General features: G+C 37.2%; 1 pseudogene; it reads left to right on the top strand.

The window, feature by feature from the left end:
• The first annotated feature begins 379 nt into the window (after positions 1-379).
• On the top strand, positions 380-3017 carry LOC147372109 (olfactory receptor 6C4-like; annotated as a pseudogene).
• Positions 3018-12421: the final 9404 nt, after the last annotated feature.

The following is a 12421-nucleotide window of genomic DNA, read 5'->3' as shown; positions in this document are numbered from 1 at the left end:
ATCCTATCATTGCTACTTTTTATAGTTTTTTGGTATGCTATTAGCCCCTGTTAAGTAGAACCCTGTCTCTCAAGAACTGAAGTTTAATCTAATTTGAATTATTTGAAGTAATAGAGAAAATAATTCTCTTCTATTTGGTTAAGCCTTATAAGGTTGAGTACGTCCATGAAACAGCATGGCAGGATAAGGCAAGACAATACAAATAAATTATGCTAATTTTTTGCTATTTGTAGACTCATATGTGAATCTCACGTTTGATTCACCTTTTAGTATCAACCAGGTAAACAGACCACCACAGTCATTCAAATTGTGAACAGTATAAGCCCTTTATGTTTCTAGTTTCCAAAATCACTGATGGAATCATTAGTGGACATAGACCATGGAATTTTACCATTGTGAAATTCTGAAAGAAAATGTAAAGCCACTGTTAAAAATTTCGGGTGAGTACAACCAGGGAAATAAGATCCAGATCTGAGAAAACCAGATTCAGGTTTCACCTTACCTGGTCTCTCAATATTCATGTATGGCCATCATGGGATATCAGTGATGTCTGAAAGTATATGACTTTTCTAACTAACCATACAGGTTGATTAAAGGATCCCTTAAAATGTCCTTTGCCACAAGAATATTTTTAATCAGATAAGGCTACAGGTGCAAAAACATGTAACTATCAAGTTTGCCTTCCTTAGTGACTACCAATATATCTACAAAGAACAATTATAACCAATAATACTGGCATCAATTTCCTCATTTCTGTGCTCTGTGAACAGTGGAAACACATATTTTTGAGATTTATAACCAGCCTCTATTCCTAGATACCATTCAGCAGTCTTCAAAACTTTGAGCAAAATCCATTCTGGGAGCTATGTCCTATGACCGCCACAATATCTCTCTCCCCAGTTGTATGCCAAATCAGTGCCCAGCAGACTCTGGCAATGAAGTGTAAGTGAAAAGTGAAAGTGTTAGTCATCAATCATGTCCAATTCTTTGCAAACGCCATGGACTCTAGCCTGCCAATTTCCTCTGTCCATGGAATTCTCCAGGCAAGAATATTAGAGTGGGTTGCCATTTCCTTCCCCAGGGGATCTTTCTGACTCAGGGATCAAACCAGGTCCCTTGTATTGCAGGCAAATTCTTTACCATCTGAGCCACCAGGGAAGCCCATAAAGCATAAGGCTTAATGCATATCAATACAATTTAGTGATGGAAGAAGCCTGGACATAGGAAAAAACTTATGGTATAAAATGATAGCATTCTGAAACAGTCTCATAATCTTAAAGGCCAAATAGACGTTCATCTGAAAAAAGTTCAGGAAGGTAACAAAAACAAACAGCTTTGGATTGGGGGTTTGTAACATTGCCTGTACTGGGAGAATTTCCACAGGTTACTTTAAAGAGGAAACCAGGCAACTAGACTGTGAAGGAGATAAGAGTCAGCTACATATATGATGAAGTATCGGGTAGTGTATGAAGGGGAACACAAAAAGAAGAGAAAAGAAGAACAAAGAGAAAAATTTATACCAAGAACATAGAAGTAAAAAAGACATAGAGAACTAAAATCAGATAAAATTATTTAAATGTAGGAAACTTATGAATATTTTATAAGTAAGGACATGTACAGGCAGAGTCATTCTTGTGTGACATGTCTGTGTTAAGAACCCAGGAATAGGAGAAATGACAAAAGCTTTATTAATTGAACCAATATTTTATGTTTTGCTGTTTTTAACTCCATTATATGAATTCTATATGCACATCATTCCTGTGTGTATTTTAGATCATTCTTTGTGTTTAATCATTTTTATTCATGTTTTAATGTGAAAATATTGATCCATTAAAATATTCACTTTCCAAAAAAGAGCTTTATGAATGAAGCCACTTACATAGGAACCCTGGGTCTTCCAATGAGCCATTCCTAGTCCAGTGGGATGCCACTTTGGGCCAATTTGGATGAAGAGTTGATAATATGACCTGATTCTGTTGGTTTCAATTAACTTCATTTTTCCTAGCCTGAGAAACTCCAGTTTTGATCACTGACCTTCCCTTTTCCCTTTAGATCTACTGAAGGTCAGCAATGAAAACCAAACCACATTTACTGAGTTTATTTTGTTGGGCCTCACAAATCAACCTGAACCCAGGTGGTGATATTCACCTCTCTGTTCCTCGCCTACTTGCTAAGTGTCCTAGGAAATCTGACTATCATCATTCTCACTATGGTAGACCCTCACCTCAAGACTCCCATGTATTTCTTCTTCCAGAATTTCTCCTTCTTAGAAGTTTCCTTCACATCCATTTTTATTTCCAGGCTTCTGACCAGCTTGGCAACAGGAAATAAAGTTGTCAGCTTTCCTGGCTGCCTGACTCAGTATTTTTTTGCTATACTCCTTGGAGCAACAGAGTTTTACCTCCTGACTTCTATGTCCTATGTCCACTATGTGGCCATCTGCAAACCCCTGCATTACCTGACCATCACGAGCAGCAGAGTCTGCATACAACGTGTTCTGCTCCTGGCTAGGGGCAGCCCTGGCTATCTTGCCACCAATTATCCTGATAAGCCAGATGGATTTTTGTGCCTCCAATGTTCTGAATCAATATTATTGTGACTATAGACCCCTCCTAGAGGTTGCCTGCTCAGACACAAGACTTTTAGAATTAGTAGTCATCTTCTTAGCTGTTTTGACTCTGGTGGCTACTCTTTTGCTGGTGACACTTTGTTATACATATATTATCAGGACCATTCTGAGGATTACTTCTGCCCAGCAAAGGACAAAGGCTTCTGCCACTTGTTCCTCCTACATGATTGTCATCTCACTCTCTTATGGCAGCTGCATCTTTTTATACATGAACCCATCACCAAAAAAAGGAGGGAATTTCGACAAGGAAATATCTCTGCTCATGACTTCAGTTAGCCCTTTGTTGAACCCCTTTATTTATACCCTAAAGAATCAGCAGGTGAAGCAAGCTTTTAAGAACACCATAAAAAAATTACAAAATTTTAATAATCATAATTTATTATTTTAATTAATAAAATTAACAAATAATTGAGTTAATACATATCTAATAAGTGTTGACTATGTTTCAAAGGATATTCTGGGCACTGAGAATAGAAATACAAGAAACATAGCTCCCAAATTTCTAAGAACCTCCAGGCCAGTATCATAGAGAGATATAAAAACATATAAATTATAATGAAACTAAATGCTATTACAAAGAAATAAATGAGATGTATAAAAAATGATTTGAGACAACTTTGCTCTTGATATCATGATTTCTCACTTTTGAGACATTTGATTTCTCACTTTTGAGACATTTGAGAGGCAAAATGGTGTATAATGGGAACAGTAGGAGGATATTAATTTAGGGTGAATGGTAGGAGCCCAGTAGTGAAGATATTTATTGCACATTTAAGAGTTAACTAAGTATTACTGAGCCAAGAGAAATTATAAGAAAGTAATATATCAATTTTGCTTTATGAGGAATATAATAAAGCAGTGAATAAATTAACTTTTACATACAAGATGAGTGACAAGCAATTACTCAAGAATAGCATTCACAAACAATAGTAAACGTTTCATTATGGTCCATAAAATAGAGAGAAAGGACATAATTACAATCTCAATCCAAGCAATGTAGTGGACAGAAATGAGAAAGTTTTCCAGCTTGGAAGACTGCATGGTTGATAAAGCCATAAATCAAATGAAGGATTCAAGAGAAAAACATTTGTCAGCTTAATACTCACAAATTATATTTAATCAAGTTTGTTTTGAAACACAGATGAAAAAATAAATGTATGAGAAGTATTTGTTTATCAGTGTGCCAATGGACTCAGCTTTAGGACATGTGAAATATAAGATTAATTTAAAGGTAAATTTGAGCAAGCTATCCAAGGAACAAGTGAGGTTTGGACATAAATGTCTGGCTTTTATCTCAGAGTGATTGAAGAGCACAGACTTAGGAAACAGTCTGAAAAATAGGTTCTAATCAAGGATATTCTGAAATAAAGTCTGCCAATAGTAGCCATCAGAGAGATGAAAGAGGAGGAAGAGGAGGGAGACAGTGGAAAAGAAGAAGGGAAGGAGAAAGGAAAAAAGGGAGAAAGGAAATAAAGAGATATAGAAAAGGAAGTAAAACGTCCCCCTGGAAGTCAAAAATTATAGGCTTAAAAATTGTCAGAATTGGAAGCAAAGCAGTTGAATTGGCAGTGTTAAAAAGGTTCACTATACTTTCAAAGCTTTATAGGTCAAGTTCAAAATTATTTCAATCTAGTAATGCCAGACAACTAGAGGTCATGTAGAGAAGGAAAAGACTGTCATACCTAATTTTAAAAGAAATTAAAGTTTTAGACATGCAAGGTAGACACTGAAGGAAATAATGAGAACAAGAAAAATGTTGAATCTACTTGCCTGGCAAGTGGAAGCATTTCACTGTGCCTCTTTTCATAATAATAATCCACCATCTGTGCTGTTTGATATTTTCCCTAAAATTAGTGTCTTATGATTTCTTCTGAAAAGCTTCCTCAATTGTGTTTTTTAAATTTATTTCTAATTGGAGGATAATTGATTTCTGCCATACAACAACATTAACCAGCCATAAGTATACATACGTCCCCTGCCTCTTAAATCTTCCCCCCTCCACCCACATCCCACCCTTCTAGGTTGTCACCTAGCACTGGGTGACAGATCCCTATGTTATACATCAATTGTATTTTAAATGCACAGGTGGGAGACTTTGAACACTTTAAAGCAATTGCCTCCATCACTCGGTCGTGTCCAACTCTTTTGCAACCCCATGGACTGTAGCCCTCCAGGCTCCTCTATCTATGGAATTTTTCAGGCAGGAATACTGGAGTGGGTTGCCATTTCCATCTTCAATAAATACAGTGGTACCATACAATTACATTATTTTCTTGAACAGCTTTTTTAATTGTCTAGTGACACATAATTACCTTTTTATTTAACACTATTTGCCATATCTTATTTTCAAATATTTGTCTGTTAAACATTCTATCGAGTCCTCTTGCATTCTAAAGACCTCACTTCTAAGGCTTCCATCCTCCTTCTCCATCTGTACAAGTGGCCTTCTGTGTATGTTCAACAGTTGTCCTATATTCACTGTTGGTTAATGGATTAAAATGTGAAATGAGATGTAATTTTTAAGAGTAAAATGGGTTATAACCACTCAACAAGAATTACAACAATGGGAGAACATTACAAAAAGATAATGAATCAAAAGCCAAGACTCAAAATACATTTGTGTATCATAAAATTAAACAATAAGATGTTTCGACATGTAGGAACAATTCCTAAGGGTTATTCTTGGATAAAGATTATCTCAGATGCTACAAATACAGCAGGTATTATTGTCCAGAAAAATGCCTTAAGAGGAAGTGAGTTGTACCCACCAACAACTGAGCCTTTACCTAGCATATATCATCAACTGGGAGAGTAGGTAATATGGAATTCTGGAAATCTTTTATAATCATTCCCATAAGCTTATAAAGATTGGATTGTGGCAAACCAGTGAATGTCTGGTCCCCTCAAAGTAAGCAGACTCTAAGAGTACACATATAAAATGTGTACATATCATTCCTGGAATGTTCTATGATTGCTACAAGAGTCCTCCAGTCATTTTGATCCACAGGAGAAAAAGTTTGCTTTGTGTAGTTGAACAATTTTTATAGGACAAGCTTGAGAGGTGGAGATGAAAATAAATAAACTAGTGTTCATATAATTGGTCCCATATTTGCCTCTTCTTCATTGGTTAATCCTGTGTTTCGAATTTGTCGAGCTATTTCCTCAATGGTATTATGTTTACCTAGGAGGACAAGAACGTGGCAAGGATGGTGCATAATGTGATTTCCTATTATATCTTTCATGGTTGGCCTTAAGACTTCTTTGGATTCTGGTTTTAAAAAGTATTATAAAAATTGGGAAAGAGATTTAAACAGATTGCTCTGAATCTCAATAGGCTCAGCTCCAATCATAGTGCCAGTGTCAGTGGAATGTCTGATTAATAAGGAATCTAGGGCTTCATGGAGCTCCTCCAATGTGTTTTACTTAGACATAAGGACAAACTATCTCAACTATCAAGGCAAAACAACCTTAGATTTCCTTCAGTTAAGAGAATGTACGTACCACTCACTGTAAACACATCCTGCTGTACAATGACAAATTATTCTTACAAAATTAAACAATCTACATCCATATTTTAAAATATAATTATCTAAGGTAGAACCAAGTAAAAAAACAAAAAACAAAGACATGTTTTTGTAGCCCAGATTTAGAAATCCAGGACAATGACAATTTGCAAACTTTAATAGTAAACTTTATCTAAGTTTGTCTGCCTTACAGTACCTAATATGTGGTCTTCAGGATTGTAAAAGTCATGCAGTATATGCCATGGCAAATGATTCAGCAACTGGGTTATCTAATATAAAGAAATCAACAAGATCCATGCAGCAGGATATTGAAATGACTACTGTTGAAAACAGTGTATGATCACAGCCCACTCAACAGCAATACAGAACCAACTGATCACACACACATACCAAAAAAATTATCTATTTTGCATTACAGGCTGGAAATTAAATAGTGTGGATGCTACAGTTTTGTTATTCTTTTCAAAATTGTTTATACTATCTGAGTTTCTTTGCCTTTCTTTATATGTAAGTTTTAAAATCAACTTATCTATATCTACAAAAAATCCTGCAAGAATTTTGACTGGATTGCTTTTTCTTGGTAAATATTTATTTACTAATTTATTTATTTGGCTGCACTGAGTCTGAGTTGTGACATGCAGGCTCTTCAGGCTCTTTAAGTTGCAGTATGTGGAATCTAGTTCCCTGACAAGGAATCGAACCCAGGCCCACTGCATTGGGACCTCAGAGTCTTAGCCACTGGACAACCAAGGAAGCCCCGACTGGAGTGCTTTAAGTCTAGAGATCACACTGAAAAGAATTTATTTCTTAACCGCATTAGAACACCTTCCCACTAGAGTTGTTATGGAAGGCTGCCACTGTAGGAAATTGTGGTTCCCCAAAGGCCAGGACCCTTTTCCTTAGGATCACAGCAGAGTGCACTAGTCTGAGGGACCTGGATTTCAAATCCACTGCAGGATATTGAAGACAGGACCAGCACACCCCCAGGAGGTAGCAAATCAGCAAGGGTCCCCAGTACATGATCACCAGCATGTGAGTATTAGAACAAGGATCATTTTCCTTTCATCAGGTTTTAGAGAACTGAGAGCTAAATAGTGAACAGCAGTACACAGATTTTGAGAGCTGGCAGCAGCCAACAAGTCAGCCCAGATGCAATGGACCACAGGATAGCAACCATGCTGAAGCAGGGGCAGAATCTGAAGTCTCAAGGACTGTGGTCACCTTCAATTTAGACTCTGATGACCTAAATGGTTTCAATATTTAGGCTAACAAAGTGGGAAAACATACTCAATTTGTGCTGAATATCAGAGAGACCATTCTTATCATCAGTAGAACAAAGAAACATGTTGGGCAACATTGTTCTGGGTCAGGCTCCCTTGAGATCATTCATTAATTCGTCCATTTTCTAGCATAGTCTCTTGACAAACTACCAACAAGAGCTTTAGCTCATTTTAGTAAAAGTATAAGAAAAGCCTCATTGAGGTCTGGTATTGTGGCTTCAATGGTAGCATGTCTGGAAGGAGAGGGGAATACTATTTCCAGGTGTCTACCATGATCCAAGAATAGTAACTAACAGCAGAGGGAGACAGTGGCCTCATTAATCTATTTGCCACTGGCTAAGGGCCATCCCCCAGGGAGATAATCTTCTTCCATTTTATAGGCAGGGGCACGTTTTCCCTCATAAGATGCATGGGTTAGTCACTGTGTTATCTTATGATCCCACTGGAAAAGGGAAGTCCCTTTAATTCTTCTCAGGCCTTGAAAGCAGAGGCCATACTATGGACTGGCATTTCATGGGCCCACCAGAAGAGATTAGTGGCATCAGATCTGAGACTGTACCAGTGTGTATTTCAGAAATCCAAGCTAATTTATCAGCCTGTGCATTGTAATGAGGCTCTGAAAATTGAATTTTAGTATGCAACCTTGATTTGCATTTTGGGTATCTGTGATGCAAGAAATTCCTGGAGTTCTTTACCCCAAAGGAGAGTGTGAAACAACTTCGATAAGGGATTGTTGTTGCTGCCATTAGCCAGACCATGTGACTACATGGTCGGCAACAGACCAAGAGTCTATAAAAATGTGAAGGGGCCAATTGTTGGCCATCACATCCTCCAATATTAAGATGACTGTGCTGTGGTGCACTGGGATGACCCAGAGGGGATGGGATGGGGAGGGACCTGGGAGGGGGTTTCAGGATGGGGAACACATGTACACCCATGGTTCATTCATGTCAATGTATGGCAAAAACCACTACAATATTGTAAAGTAATTAGCCTCCAATTAAAATAAATTAAAAATAAATAAATAAAATTACTGTGCTGACCCCTGGGTCCCAACTTTGATTAGGGATGTCCTAGTGCAGAAGATTTTCAGTGGGCTTCATCCTGTGTGATGTTGGTGCTGAATCTGTAAAGTATGCAAATTCCATTTCTTAATCACTCAGTTAATCCCAAGAGGCTCCCCAAATGACCAATGGATATGGGGGAGGGGTGACCTCTTCAGGCACCACTGCATCTAGCAAAGGATTGAGGACATGGAGATCATTTCCTCCTGTGGGTGAGATTTGCCAGAAGGCCCAAGTTTGGCTCTCTAAGTAGCATTTTCATTTGAATAATGAGGCCTTTGTGGCCATGCCAAGTTTGTGGGGTGGTGCTTCAAAGACCCAAGGCATAATGAACAACTGGGTGCAGAGTCAAAGGTTCAGGATTTGTAAAAGCACTTATTCCAAGAAAGATCCACTATACAGCCAACAGTTGCCATACTAATGTGAAATGTGCAGCCAGAGAAAGCAGTTTTTTGCAGCAGAAACCCACGAACAATGACTGATTCAGGGACTCCAAAAGGACCAAGGTAAGGTAGCCAAAGCCTCTCCAGTGAAGAAGTTTGGGGGGTTGGGACGGTTGAATGACACTGATAGAAGTGCCTGTTTTATTGCAATTTAGTGATTTTTGGTTTGGGGTGGCAAGCCATTAGGAGCAAGCCAATTTATATTCAACCACTATGAAAAACAGTATAGAGTTTCCTCAAGAAATTAAAACTAAAAAAATCATATGATCCATCAATTCCACTTCTGGGTATTTATTTGAAGAAAATGAAAACACTAACTTGAAAAGGTGCCTGTGCCCCCACATTCATTGCAGCATTATTTACAATAGCCAAGATATGGAAACAACCTAAGTATCCTCTAACAGATGAATGAATTAAGAAAATATATATAACTATTTAGCCATAAAAAAGAAGAAAATCTTGTCATTTGCAACAACATAGAGAGACCTTAAGGGCATTATGCTAAGTGGAATAGATCAGACAGAGAAAAACAAATAATGCTTGATCTCTCTTACATGTGTTTGCTGAGCACTGTTTACAATAGCCAAGATATGGAAGCAAACTGAATGTCCATTGACACAAGAATGAATAAAGAAGATGTGGTGTATATAGATAGATAGAAACAATGGAATATTACTCAGCCATTAAAAAGAATTAAATTATGCCACTTGCAGCAATATGGATGGATCTAGAGATTATCATACTAATTTAAGTAAGACAAGCAGAGAAAGACAAATATATGATACTCCTTATGTATGGAATCTAAAAATAAAGTACAAATGAACATACTTTAAAAAACAGAAATAGAGTCACAGATATAGAAAACAAACTTACAGTTACCAGGTGGGGTAAGGGGGAGTGGGATAAATTGGGAGATTGGAATTAATATGTACACACTACTACTATATATAATATAGATAACTGCTGCTGCTAAGTCGCTTCAGTCGTGTCCGACTCTGTGCGACCACATAGACAGCAGCCCACCAGGCTCTGCCATCCCTGGGATTCTCCAGGCTAGGACTTACTATATAGCACAGGGAACTCTGTTTAATGTCATGTTTCAGCCTGGATGGAAGGCAAGTTTGGGGGAGAATGGATACATGTGTATATATGTGTATTTATACATATATGTACATGTATATACATATATGTGTATATGTGTGTGTGTGTGTATATGTAGCTAAGTCCCTTTGCCTTGGTCTACCTGTAACTATCACATTAATTGGATATACTCTAACACAAAACAAAACATTTAATAAAAAGTAAAATAGATGACCATTAAGGACTTACTGAATAGCCCAGGGAACTCTACTCAATACTCTGTAATGACCTGTATGGAAAAAGAATCTAAATAAGAGCACATATGTGTTTATATATAACTGAGTCAATTTGCTGTACACCTGAAACTAACAGAACTGTAAATTAACTATTCTCTAATAAAAATTTTTGTAAATCAATAAATACAATTAAACTCATAGATACAGAGAACAGACTGGTGATTGCCAAAGATGGGGGATGGAGCTAGGAGAAATGGGTAAAGAGAGCCAAAATATACAAACTTCCAGTTATAAAATAAATTAGTTATGGAGATGTACTATATAGTATGATGACTATAGTTATTGTACTGTATTGTATATTTGAAAGTTGTTAGGAGAGTCTATCTTAAAAAGCTTTTATCATAAGAAAAAAAATCTATAACTATGTACGGTGACAGATATTAATTAGACTTATTGTAGTGATCATTTTGTAATATATATATATATAAATATCTACTCATTATCTTGTATTAATGCAATGTTGTATTCAATTATGATAATTCTAAAATTAATTAATTTTTTAAAGCAAAACAAAGTGACTCCATTTGTAAGAAGCAGCATAATGGACTGAAATCAAATTCCTAAATGAGGAGCATGTTGCTTCTGAGAACCAATTAAGCATGTAAACACTGAGACTCCTTTAAAATAGCAAATGCTGATAAAACTGGAGAATTGGTTCCTTACTACATCAGGTATAAATCATTCCTGGGCTGAGGAGTATTGTTCAGAAATTTTAGTGCAGTAGTGGGGCCTTGAATTTTATACGATGCAGTGGACCAATTCTGATTAGAAAGTTCTATGAAAAGTTTTGTTTAGCCCATGTGAAAGCATTGTTTGAATTTCCTTGCAGAAGGATGTTGTCAATATAATGTCACAGCTGTATTCCTGGAATAAGTTGGGTGTGGTTAAGAGCTTGCCTGCAGAGTTATGTGCAATAGGCAAGGTTGTTAGAATATCTCACAAGGAGGCAAGTGAAAACATACTATTCCTTCAGAAGGTGAAGGCAAATAGCTTCTGTGAGCCTGTAGACCTCTAGAATGTATACATAAAATCAAATCTTCCATAGAAAAATATTTTCCAGGTGCTAATTGGATGGAGTATTAATTTCAGAAATACTAAGCATGCAGATCTTAATGGAGGATACCATGGCATTAAAGTTGTTGTTGTTGTTTAGTTGCTAATTCGTATCCAACTCTTTTGAGACCCCATGGACATAGCCCTCCAGACTCCTCTGTCCATCGGATTTCCCAGACAAGAACACTGGACTGGTTTGCTATTTCTTTCTTCAGAGGATCTTCCCAACCCAGGGATCGAACCCACATCTCCTGCATTGGCAGATGGGTTCTTTACCACTGAGCCACCAGGGAAGCCCCAAGGTTGTGATAATCCACTGTGAAGTGACACTCATTTATATCAAGTTTGAGCACTGGCCAACTAGTTTATTAAAGGGAAAAATAATAGGAATAATGACTCGGGCAGGCACACCAATCCCCTGGGTTATCACTCCATCACTCTCAACATCACAAACCTCATGACTGTGGCAGATTCTTTCATGACACCCTTATGGTCTCTCAGGAACTTCTCTCCTCAGCTACATGTTTACAACTTGTTCTCCAAACTGTCAACTGAGGTTTATTTGCACCTTTTATACTTGGGTCCACAGGGCATCTTTAACTTCTTTGAGAAACTGATCCCCATGTGCCTGCTCTAAAAAGAGCAAATAAAGTCCATGTCACTCTAATGAACACAGAAACTGCAAAGAAGCCCACCCATACCCTGCCTTCTAAGGACTCTGCAATAATCTTTCTTAGAACAGAAACATTTTCAGCTTATTAAAGTCCTCTTTTTTAATTCTATTATTGCCAGGAGAAGGAGGTGATTATTTGCTCTTTTTTTTTTTTAATTATACACGTGAAAAAGTCTATGTCTCAGAAACTGTGATTTGATTCTGATTCAGATTCAAAGAATGGAAGTAATACACTTCCTTCCCAGTTAAGCTCTAAAAACTTGGGTACTTCCATTGAAAGAATAACTGAATGTGGATGGGAACCCAATTTTAAAAAATACTAAATTTTATACAACTCAGAGACTCACATGGCACATCTCACCTTTGATTTACCTCTTGG

The sequence above is a fragment of the Bos grunniens genome, chromosome 5 (genome assembly GCF_055505025.1).
Source record: "Bos grunniens cultivar Pamir isolate PY7600 chromosome 5, Bosgru_T2T1.0, whole genome shotgun sequence".
In the NCBI taxonomy this organism is placed as follows: Eukaryota; Metazoa; Chordata; class Mammalia; order Artiodactyla; family Bovidae; genus Bos; species Bos grunniens.
Note: the sequence above shows the minus strand (reverse complement) of the source record. Positions and strands in the feature narration are given on the sequence as shown.